This window comes from Pygoscelis adeliae, unplaced genomic scaffold (genome assembly GCF_000699105.1).
Source record: "Pygoscelis adeliae isolate BGI_AS28 unplaced genomic scaffold, ASM69910v1 Scaffold27, whole genome shotgun sequence".
In the NCBI taxonomy this organism is placed as follows: domain Eukaryota; kingdom Metazoa; phylum Chordata; class Aves; order Sphenisciformes; family Spheniscidae; genus Pygoscelis; species Pygoscelis adeliae.
The window spans coordinates 5,856,964-5,869,441 of record NW_008825410.1 but is presented as its reverse complement, the minus strand read 5'-3'; the positions used below and the strand labels follow the sequence as shown (position 1 = coordinate 5,869,441).

The following is a 12,478-nucleotide window of genomic DNA, read 5'->3' as shown; positions in this document are numbered from 1 at the left end:
ATTCCTGAGGCTAAGGGTACCCGCAGCCCAGCCTGGACGCTGTTGTGCTGTCTGGCCCTCTGAGAGCTCTTTATTTAAGCCATCAAGTTTGAGCTGGAAGCCTTTGTGAGTCCTGGCACAAAAGTACACGCTCCTTCTATGAGCAGGCAAAAAAGTAAACCAGCACATAACCAACAGCCTCACAGATTAAAGATGCTTTACTCAGGAGTACTGATAGTTTTAGCAGATTGTTGGTTTTTTAAAGGTGTGCTGTGCCCAATCTGTTTTTCCTAACAGAGCACAACTTATACTTCACAAAAGCTTTAATGGCACGCACATGCAACAGTCATCCTTCATTCAGAAGCTGCTTTGCCCCTAAAATCCAAGGAGATGTTTGTTTTAGTAAATAAATATAACCCCCTCCACCACGTTTCAAGTGTAATTTCCATATGTTTATGTCACCGCTGCCATATGTACTCTTGGCCACCTGCCTCATTGCCGTTTCTCACTATGAAATTTTCCTAGAAATGTTCAGATATTGTCAGTTGTCGGGAGTACAATAAACCTTTAAGTGCCTTTTGCTGGTTGGCACTTGCACAGATGCATAAATGGAGGAAGCTCTAAGTTTCTTGCAAGGCTGTAATAAATTTAACGCACATTTGCATCCCAAACCCCAAAGGGGAACAAGAACTGGTCTCTTGAAATGCGAAAAGATCTCCACAGTACTTGTCAGGAAAGACTCTATCTCAGTGTAGCCATAAAAATCGTGGAGAGTGTACTTCTTTGAATTGAAATGAAACCACAATAATCAGCCTAATTTTAAGGAAGCTGCTGTGGGACTTTCAGAGACCGTGGCTGGTCGGGATCTTGGCCACTTCTTACATGAAGGATAGACAACTAATACCATCACTAAACACCACGTTGGGGATTATTCATAAACTATTAGTTGTCATCTGTGGTGTTTATTGCGATGCCTTCATTTGCAATTCCAGTACGCAGTCAGGCAGCTGCCTGGTCAGCTTGCGATGTCACTTACCTCTACAGAGGTAGACCAGAGGTCAGCCAATGGCACTCTTAAAAAAAGAAATAGGCATTTTTATCGTGAGCCTTTCAGTTCACACTGCAAAATTTATTTTGGCATTTTTTTGGCTTTTTGCCAGAGAACTGATGTATTGGTTCACTGCCAAGAATGAAATATGGAATCTAGCCCTAGAAGTGTAGCAAAAAATATTGGATTGTTGTGTAACTTTCATTAACAGGGAAAATGGGTGTGCATAGGGAGAGGGTACAGATGCCTGAATGGCTTTATACTGAAAATCTGTTATGCTAAAAATGAAACAGTCAGAATTTCCCTGACTTTCTTGTACAAATATCCGTCGGTCTGAAAACATCACTGAAAAGAATGGCATTCACATTTTTTTGGTTGGCCATTTTATTTAAACAGTGAGAAACTAGAGAAATTTGGTCCAAATATTGAATGTGCTTTCCAATTATTGTAGACCTTGACTAAACAGATGTGAATATTTTCATTAATCAGATTTGTGCACTTTTAGTAAAGTTTCTGCTTCCAGGAGATATAAAATGACTCATAAATATTAAATACCCAGGAAAAACATCCTGCTATGCAAATACAATCACTTTTGGTTTTAGTACCATACAGCAACCTTAAGCCCTGGCATGCGTGGGGCCGTTGAGGCATTCCTTCACACTTCCCCTGCTCCATGAATATTGAACAAACTCCAGGCAAAAGGGACCTGCTTTAACAGGAGGGTATGAAAGACTTTTAACGTCCTACAGCAAACTGAATAGGGACTCTCCATAATGCTCGGCCACAGCAAGTGCTGTGGCCTCTCGCTTGAGTGAGTGCTGTAACTTTTAGTCTGAAAGAGCACTTCCTCCTTCAGCCATGGTCTGAAAAGACTAAGCCTGCTATGGTTTTGAAAACATAAAAGTTCCTGTTTCCAAAAAACCGGTTCTGTCTGTAAATTTCAGCTGGGGCCGGTCCCTCCCTTTAGCTGGGAGCTAAGTGTAACGAGGAGCCCCCATGAAAGGCCGGTGCATCCAGGGAAGAGCTGATTTTTCTGAACCCAGAGAATACGTCTCCCTGCACGCTGCCTGGGAGAAGCTGATCGGGGTTTTTGAACACCACTGGGCTGCAGAACACGTAAATGTCCAGGCAGTGAAGTCTCCCCTTGTGAGTAACGTCCTTGACTAATTATGGTCTTAAGAAAGAAATTGGCAAATTCCTATATGAAATTTATTTTTAAAATGATGTTGCCTACAGTCACTGCCAGTGTTGCAAAGCGTATCAAACTGGTGTGACTAGCTGCTGATTTTTTCAAGGAAATGACTAGGTTCTATACTCAAAACTAACCAAGTCTCTCTGCAATATTATATTTTAATGTAAAACGTACTATATGAAACTGGCAGGGGTTTCATCACTAGGGAAGTGTTTTGAACATGACTCATGCCACCCAGTTGCATGACTTACATTTCCAAAAATTATTATTGCCGTGCATAAAGTTCCCCTCTACTATGGTTTCTAATTGCCAGAATAGGACATTTTCTGTATCAAAATAGGACGTTTCTGTACCAAATCAGGTACTCATTTTCAAAGCCAGTACAGCCCCATGGTTGTCTCAAACACCACGCACAGTTCTAGCAACACAGAGAAGAGAAAGAGAAGTTTTTCAGCTCTATCATTGGTATAGCAATTTATTTAATCCATCCCTGAAACAAGAAAAAGGATGACAACCTGCATACGCCATCTGTCTCACTTCACTTGATAGCAATAGCACTGACTGCTGAATGCCAGCAGTAGGTTTAGCAATGACTGGGACATAAAGGACAAGGTTTTCCAAACTGACAAGAGGTTTGGCATGGTTTGAGGCTCGATGCTCAACCCAAAACTCTTTAAGCAGAACTAATTTCCAGAATACACCAAGTCCCTCAGTCCTGATATGGGTGCCCAAAAATAGATAATTTGAAATTTTAGCTATCTGCTCTCCTTGTTTCATGAAGTTTGTATTTTGCCAAAGACAAGTCAGACAAAACTCACTCAGAGGGCAAAAGAACAGGAGACATGCATGAGGATTTAAAATTTGTATGAGTGGTGATACTGTTAATTTGACCCAATTAACTTTTTTAGGCTTAAAAAATCATTTTTACTTAGAGAAACTGGGTTTTTTAGAAGAGATTTATTGGGGTAGGAATAAGATGAGTATTTGGGTGGCCATGTAGATGCATGTACAGAAGAAAACATAGCACACAGTGGAGAAATGATGGCAATGAAAAGGGTGACAGAAGCGGTAGACTGAGGAAGACATCAGAGTAAATGAACATGGTATGATCAGGGGCCATGTCTTTGGATTTTTGAGAGGGAGGAAGAGGTACCAAATTCAGTAGCAGAAAAATGTAAATACTGGAATCACATTGAGTGGAAAAGTAAGGAATGTGATGATGAATGCTGCACTCTGGTTAAACTACAGAGTAGCAAGGGAAACTGCAGGCAAGACAAGATGTAGGACATAAAGTGGTTTTTAGCTGAAAGGGACTATTCCTAAATTTAAAAAAAAAAGTAATTCAATGAATACTTGGACATATGTTGAATCCTTATACAGGTATCGTACAGGAGCACAGAAGACAAAGGCTTGAGGAGAAAAAAAATGAATTTCACTTTATGCATCAAGAGCTTGAAGAAACATTAAGACATCTGGGAGAAAATACAGGAAAGACTGAGATTATTGTTATTCTTACTTCACGGTTCACTCTTGAGGACTCACGTAAAACTAGAGGAGCTACGGATTACTGACAAGAAAAGCAGTATTTCGCTGGCGGTCCACTCTGTCAGCCCCATCCTGTGCTTACCGTCTTCTAGCCTCAAATTCTTTGATTTGGTGGTGCTAACATCTACTAAGTATTTTCCTATGGTGCAAACCTTGCCTGGCTCATCACAAATGAACTGAGGAAAGAATGGGGAGACATTCTTTCAGCACTGTTGACTTCTCACATTGATACTTAATGTTGGAACTTGTTCATGTAGACTTGATTTTAACTGTGCATTTTATGTTGAGTAGGTCTCACAAATGGAATAAATGACCATTTCCAATATTTGCATGAAGATGATTTCTCTGGAATATCTTATTTTCTTTCAGTATCAATGCAAACAATTTTAAAGTGCATTTTGATGACGATACAGGTATTCCTTTCCAAGGAACTATTCAAGGATCATGATAGGCACTTCATAAAGACCTTTTAACTTAAATATCAGATAAAGGATTTTAACGTAAAGTCAGTTTAAGCTTTCAGTAGACTCTTTGTAAAATGTTGTATAATGTGCAGGGCTTCTTTCTGTCCTTTGCCACATTGATGACTTCACTATCTTGACCTTGCTATCAAGAACAGTGCTCAGTTGCTATCCCTGCAGTAAGCTGTTGGCACAGGTAGAAGTCAACAGCGTGGATGAACGTTCATTTGTCACATTACAATGGGAAGCCATAAATATTAATCTGTCTGGGATCGCTGTTTTAAATTTTGAGATTGCAAACCTTTTCAAAGATGAGTCATCCATCCATCCATTCTCTCTTTTGGAAAAAGTTAAAAGAAGTGATTTTAGTATGCCATTAATGAACCCTGTCAGTTAGACATTTACTACTTCTTTTTGGCCAAGCTTTTTCAAAGCAAACTGCTTAAAGAGCTCCTCTAGCCAAAAAACAATTAAATCTGAGGAGTGAATTCATTCTTCTCTCCCCCCCAGTTCCATCACTTACACAAAGCATAAATAGCATAATGTTTTCTTGCCATGATATACCAGGAAATGATGATGTTCTTTCTGAGGAAGAGGCAGGACACAGCAATGGAATCATTAATTGCATGCAGCGATTGTTCCATTCTTCCTTTGAGATGCCCAGGACAAGCAGAACAGTACTAGCTCCTCGAGGGCCAAGTTTTTAGTGGATTCCTCAGTCCAAGTTCTTGTGCCAAATCCGTGGTTCCAGTGAGACTCATAAACTGAATGTACATTGTGTTAGCCATTCGGGGATTAGTTGGCTCCTTACAAAGGGAAGAGGCGGTGGTGCACACACCCCAGAGCTAAGACTGAGCTTCTAAGAAGACGAGCCTTTTTTACACACCAGCTCTAAGGCTAATTTTCAAGCAGAAATATACTCTGTCCAGTTGAGATTGAGGAGGGAAGATGATCCAGATTTAAGCTGATGGTATGCATAAAATATTGTGGGCTACAGGGAATGAAGTGGAAAATTTATTAAATATGTGTAGAGCAGATGGTGCATATGGCTGGAGAAGGAAGAGAGCAAATATCTGGCAGAGTGGAGAGTCCATATTTTTTCAGGTGGAAAGGTGTCCTGCTTCCCATTACAAAGACACATTCACTATCTACCTGAAATTTTTCTTGTGAATTTGGTCTTGCATATGGTCATTGGGTGGGAGATAACTTGTGTGGGATGACAGGAGGAACAGGATGACAGGACCTAGCAACTATTTAGGAGCTTTGCAGATGCTTTAGTTTTGCTGACTCGTAGACTTTTGCCAATGTTTGTGGCTCTTTATTTGACATGGATCAGGCCTTTCCCATAAACTCCATGACATGGAAGTTACCAAGCCTACCATGTAAGTCCGAAGCACACCAGGATGAAACAACATGCAGGCCAGATGTCAGGATCTTTCAAAGACTGAGGAATGGTTTACCCTGAATATGGTAATAACGCCACTGTCCTGCAGTTGTATTCTGAAAATAATGAACTTCGGTGGTATGAAGAGGAATCTTGAGATGTATCCTGCAGATTAAGGACATAATACTATTGTACTACAGTATACATGATGCCTGGACTGGTAATGACAATGGGAATTATGCACAGTGTAGGTTAATTAATTGAGTTTAATTCTGTTAGTTTTTAAATAACTGTGTCTTATACCATAGCAGATGAGTGCTGCATCTGAGTTGGCACTGTTACTGCAATGAAGTCATCCTCAGGGACTTCATCTGACATACAGGGTACCCAATAGACAATTCCAACAATTTCCCATTGTATTTCTCTTATGAATTATGTGAAACATGTTTGCTGGAGTCTTAAATCAGCCCAACTCCCTACAGCTGAATATTGACACTGCCAGTCCATACTGGCATATGTCTTGTGCAAGAAGCTTTCTCTTATTCAGGAAGAAATATTTTATACTTTCTTGACCCATTTATGTTAGGCTTATTGGGGCTTCTCTCTCCAGACGGTCTCAGCAAAAATAACATTTTAAATTCATAGCCTTTTTCTAAAAAAAGTTTGTTGCATCTTTAGGAAAACCCAAAACTTTTTGTTCTTAGTTGAGGCAATACTTAATTGGGGGAAGGGACCCCAAAAGACCTAGCAGCCAAAAATGACACTTTTATATTTTAGCTGGGATTTTTTTCAGAATAACTTTTCAATTTATCCTTCATTTCAGTTTATCCTTACAAAATCTCATGACTTCTTCAAACCTGTGCTGCTCTATAGGCTGTTTTCGAAGAGTTTTTCAAGACTTTCTGGAAGAAAAGAGCTATGTCCTAGCCGCTAAGCTTTAGTATATTGGTATGTTTGACAGACATTTGTAGACACATCCGAAGTGAGAAAGAGAATATTTACAGTGCAATCACTTCTGTAACTGCAGTTCATAAATGATATCCAAGAGCTTTAAATTAGCTTTAAAGTAACTCATTTGCAAAGTGCCAGCAACATAGCCAGGGTGGAAGACACCTCCGTGCTACCTAGGCATCAAGTGCTTAGCTTCTTGGGCAGATTTTACGGTACTTACTGCGTGCAATTGTGGTTTATCTAATTTCAGACAGCTCAGCAAATCCACAGTTACAGCTCTGCTGTGGCTGCATTAAAGATTTTCTTTCTCTCTGGAGGAAACACCCTACTACTGAAATCCTACCACCACGGTGACCAGCGTAAGAGATCTCATTTCCTGTTCCTTAGTCAAAGATTAAACTCATCACATGGGCCTGTATGAAAAAACAAAGTTTGAGCAGGGGCTGAACTCCTAAAAAGACAAGTCTGTGGTATACAAAAGCTTTAGGTGATACTAGATGGCCTTGTGAGCATAGGAATTGATCAACACCAACACACAGCTACAAGTCTTTCTCAGTTTGTCACTCTGCACCCTATGTACTATGAACATCGTGTGGGGATGCTGGAGATGAAAACTCCTGCCGCAAGCAAAAAGGTAAGAGGCACATCCAGGCTCGCCATCTGCACTCTTGTTTTCTCCTTTCCCTCATCCCCCCTCCCCCTGAGAGAGCAGCAGGCACCGTGCCGTTTCCTCCTGCCCCTGCAAGCGAGCTGGGATCTCCCACGCCATTACCTCATCCTGCCGGAGCGGCTTGAACTGATCCCCCCTTTAAGAACGCCTGGCTCCGTGCCTGCTGTCACCCGTTTCCTGTGACCCTTCAAGGGTCTGATTCGAAACACATTCATTGCAGCAGCAATCTTTTGGCTGACTGCAGCGGGCCTTAGAGAGCTCAGAGTCTGTTTTGTTCAGTTCAGCGAAGGTTTTTTATCTTTTTTTTTTTTGGTTACTAGCCTTTTTTTTTCCTTTATTTTTTTGTCAAGCACTGGAATGTGTAAGTACAACAAGAAAGTCAATAACATTATGTAAACATATGCCTCTCCCCCAGCCGGGGTGACCACTGCAGGCCAAACATAACAATCAGGACGGATTTATTTAGATTTAAATTTATTTAAACCAGAAAAGTTGAAGATTTAATTAGAGAAGCAATGTCTTTTTATTCCTTATTCCATACAGAGTATATGCATAGCTTTAGAACCTGAAAAGAAAATCCCCGAATGGAGAGATTAATAGATTTGGAAAGAGAAAGGTTAAAGATGTTTGTGTCTGATGACTCTTCCAAATAATTTCAGCTACATAAATTTCCCCTCTATAGAGTTCTTAGAAACGTGTTGGGAGAGACTAACAAACCTGGTTTGATGTGGGTTTCATTTCTAGCCTTGCAGATGCGTGGCATTATAAATGAAAATCGTAGGCTTCATTAGCCATACTGGCATGGCCCAGCAGGCTTCCCAGAAACGCCGTGTCTGTGGCCAAGAGTTACCTTTACTGAGCATCACTTCAGCAGAAAACAAGTCTGATAAATTCCCTCCTGAAACATTACATCCAGTACAGATCAATTTTGATAAACTGCAAAAGGTTTTCAGTTTTATTGGTAACCTACTGGACCAACGGTTGTGGAAACTAATTTATCCTAGACAGTATTTTTTTCAATTCAGTGATTGCATTGCAAGGGTATGACATGCCTCACATTCTTTCCTAGCCACAGTGATTTCTGACCCAGAACATAAGCTTCCCTTCTAGACAGCTGAGATGTCTGTATACTCTTCTGATCCTCATTTAGGTATTTAGTAGGTTATACTAGACATTCAGACATAAGAAGCATTGTTGGTTGTTCAGCCATCAACATTAACATTTGCCTGTACTGAAGTTTTGGCTGATCGCTGTGAATGCACTTTTAAACATTTGGTGTATCAGCAGACAGAGATTTTTCTTGGTCGCTCTCCATTTTTTGAATACAGAGCAAATGCTCACAAACACGTCACAGCTACAGGTCTACTAGCTTCCATTACGTAGCCTTACGTTGAGGGGTTACATTCAAAGGAAACTTGAAGCAATTCATACTGCTGCAGTATTGTGGCATCAGTAAAGTCCTGTGACGTGTGCTGCAGACTGGCAACCTTCTGCTCACAGCCGGGTGCAGGCAGAGGCCTTGCTGGCCTGTTAGTCTCTGCTCTGCTGCAGATGGGAGTGCAGGGAGAAGAGCTGCGTGTAACTGCAGAAGGCTTGAGATGTCTATAAAATATTTTGTGTGTGTTTGTTGTGTGCCTTTGTTGCTGGTGCGAATTATAGAAACACAACAGTGAAAATCTTTTCTTCTCACTTCCAGGACAAGAGTACACGGTCCAGTCATAGTTTGTAATTTTACCGTTCAGTTGCCAAGTACAATGCAGAATCTTAAGGCAGTGGTTTTTGCATGTTTCTGTGATGTTGTTTGGCAGCATTGATAATTGTAACATTTTTAACAATTCTAAAGCTTTGTAAGGAAAGAAAATATTGCAGTGGTTTCATTTGCGTGTTCCTCTTACCACATGCAGCTGTTTCACTGGATGTGTTTATTGGTTACCAGGGCAACAGTTTCAGATCTAGCATGATTACCTGTATCATACCACTCATCAGAGATGTGGGCAAACTTTGGAAACTTCTACATTGAGGAAATGCTGCTAGTTGCTAGGAGGCAGGAGTTTTCAAAAGCTGTCTCAATGAAAATGCTGGTATCACATGCTTATGTCAACAGCTTTGAAAATGTCATTAAATGATCAGTTTGCTTAAAATATATTTTACTATAACTACATTAGAGTCAAGAAAATAGCCACTTCATTAATGCATTATCGTAGTTCTATAGATGTGCTTATTTAGAATAAACTAACATATTTTTAGAAAAGCCTATCGTTACTTAAAGCCAGCTATATTGTTGAGCCATAACTGATATATGAAACAGCCCGTACCTGTGTCCTAAAAAATGTTAAGAGTTCAGAGGTGGACATTGGACTTCCAATTCTGTTACTAATCTCCTCTGTTAATCAAATGAAATGTTCATTGAGGTTTACAGGAATCCTATCCATAGGATATAGCGCATAATATATTCGCATATAGCATGGAGTGGAGAAAGAAGGAGCTGTCACAATATCCAAATTTCAGTAAGTCAGAGAGATCCAGTTGCAAAATTTTGCAGACATGTGGCTGCTTTGGGGTCACAAAATCGAGAGTGAGCAACTGTTTAGCCTGCCCCATGGCAGTGGCAGCATGTGTTAGTAAGATTTTCTGAGTGAAGTATGAACGATCGCTTTTGCAGGGCTCATCCTCTCTGTGGAATCATTCAGCTTTTTTTGTAAGAAGAAAGGTATGAGTGGCCATGGATCTCGGCCATTGCCCCAATCTCTGAAATAAGCAGCATACCTTAAGTAGTATTATGTAAGATCTGATCCAAAACCTATGATTATTATTATGCTGACTTTACATTTATAAAGGGAAGAGCACTAAGAGTAACTGTTTCCAGATTCCCTGTTTTCATTTTGGTCCTTTTCGCAGCTGTCAATTAATAATGAGAACCAGGTTAGGGCAGACAGAGTTATACAGGATTATAAAACTGACTACTGGCAGTTGTTTAAAAATGAGCACTAGGGAAATTCTGGTGTTTCCCATTCTTTGCAAGAAGAAGCCAATAAAATCCCAACCTAGTTTATGAATTTCTTTGTTGCCAGAGCGGAGGTGTGTTTATCAGATTCTCTGGTTTACTACACGGAGGATGCCTGGTGGAGGAGGTAGGTGGAGGACTTTCCCTAAGCAGAGAATATTATACTGCCACCAGTATAGAAAAGACATCTCTGCTGCTTTCTCCACCAGATTCCACCTTTCCCATGTGTGAATGGCAAGAATACCTTGGAGTCAGGAGAAGGAGAGGGAAAAACAGGGCTCAGCTATATCTCCCTGTCTGATATAAGGGAATACTGCTCCTCTATAGCTTTAATTGCTCCAGGTACTGGGCAGCTCCAAATAAATGAACTGCTCCCAGCTGCCTACAGCTCCCACTCATCACAGTATCTAGCACTGCTGTGATGTATAGGTTGCTGAAATAGTAATACAAGGAGCTCAAACTCATTCATCAGCTTTACTAATTTCAGTAGTCTAAAAGCTGCCTTTTTCTTTACCTTCACCTTGCATCTGTATTTTGAAGGAGTTCTACTGAAGTGTATCTTCTTAGCTGATAACAACCTTGCTCTTTGTGGCCACCTTCATCATCTTGAACTCTCATCTTCAGAGCCTTCACCGTCTTTGTCCCATGACTGTTTTCTCCAGCCAGCACATTCCCATTTTTGTTATGCCGTGTGATTCACCCACCTTTCTCAGTTCTCCGTTAGCCATCCGTGCAGGCAACCTGCCTCACCGCTGGTTGCAATGCGCACTGCTCTCCTCTGGTACCTCGGCTGCTGCACTTCCTTTCAGAAATTCTAGAAGTAGACCTTGGTCTTCTTGTTTTAGTCACCTGCCTACTTCCATGGCTGACAAATAAAGCAGCAGCCCCAGACCCTGAAGATGAAGATCCACAGGTGAATGACAGAATTGTTTTGAAAAAGTTGGCAAGGACCAATATTCTTACTTTGAAATTTTGTTTCTAATTCCACTGTTTTCCGCAGCTGATGCGTCCTATATTCTGGCGAAGTGCATTGAAAGGCAGCAGATTTCTCTCTTTTTTGCCCTCCAGTTTCAGCTAAAAATCCTTCCTCCACTGAAATGCATGAGGTAGGAGCTACTATGACAGGCTGTATGAGGCAGTTTCCAAGGAAGAATAAATATTCCTCAAATCCACCTTATTTCTGACAGCTTTCTAAGGAGCTGCACAAAAAAATGATCAACTCAAGAAATTATTAGAGAAACATGTTCAAGGTTGGTTTTGGGTTGGGGTTTTTCTTTTTAATGTTTCATCTTTACAATCTAAATCTGCAAACTGTGGCATAGGTGAGTGTCTACTTGTATGTGGTGGGTAACAGACATAATAGTGTGCAAGATATTTACTCTGGTTGTTATATATATATGTAAATGCATCCGTCTAACATTTGTTTTAAAAACAAACTACTTTTCATGGGCAACAATGTCTTTGAGTTGCCTCTTCCTTTCCAATTTAGCAAAAGCAATTTTGCACTGTTGGGGCAAATTAGAACAGTTTCATCAGTTATTTCCTTCCTTCCTGTTCCACCAGTGGTGAAGGCTTTGAAACGACTTCTCAAAAACATCGCTGCACACTGAAATCACAAAACGCTTAGGCCCATAAAACTGTCGAGCGCCATTCGCAACAGCTGCCCAGCAGGCCAGCACCCCCCCCACCCCCCCCGCATAGGGATAAGCCCCTTTTGCTGCCCTGCGTCCCCCTTCTCCGTGACCTGGCTGGGCACAAGCCACCCAAATTCATTTCAGTCTCCAGCCTGCCCTTCCCTGCTGCCCTGACACTAACAGCTGGGCTTGGCCTCCACCTCCAGTGGGTGCTGGACACCCTGTGGTGGCGTAAGGCCTGAGGAAGGGCAACGGGGTTGGGGATTTCATTGCTGCCCCTGTGAGGAGCCGTTGGCCGGGAGGAGACATTGACCCCAAAAGGATTCATGGTGGGGAGCGGGCCCTTCCCTGATCCATCAGTCCCAGGAGGGCACAGATGGTAGAGCTGCTGGCCAGCATGAGCCCCACAGCCACGTCAGGGACAGCAGGACCGGCTAAAGCAGGAGGTGGATTCATCTCTCGGGCCTAAGCCCACTTTGGGGTTTAACGAGCAATTAGCAATGCCAAATTAAGCCGCTGCTCCAGGGAGCCGCCGGCCCTGAGGAGGACGGAGGAGGGCGGGCAGGTAGGTAGGAACGAAAGAACGGCGGAACGGGCGGGCGGCGCTCGG

At 41.7% G+C, this 12,478-nt stretch overlaps 1 protein-coding gene across 1 annotated transcript in view; it reads left to right on the top strand.

Moving 5' to 3' along the window:
* TRDMT1 (tRNA aspartic acid methyltransferase 1) overlaps positions 1-12,478 on the top strand; it is a 43,354-nt gene that overhangs the window by 787 nt on the left and 30,089 nt on the right. The window lies entirely within an intron of this gene.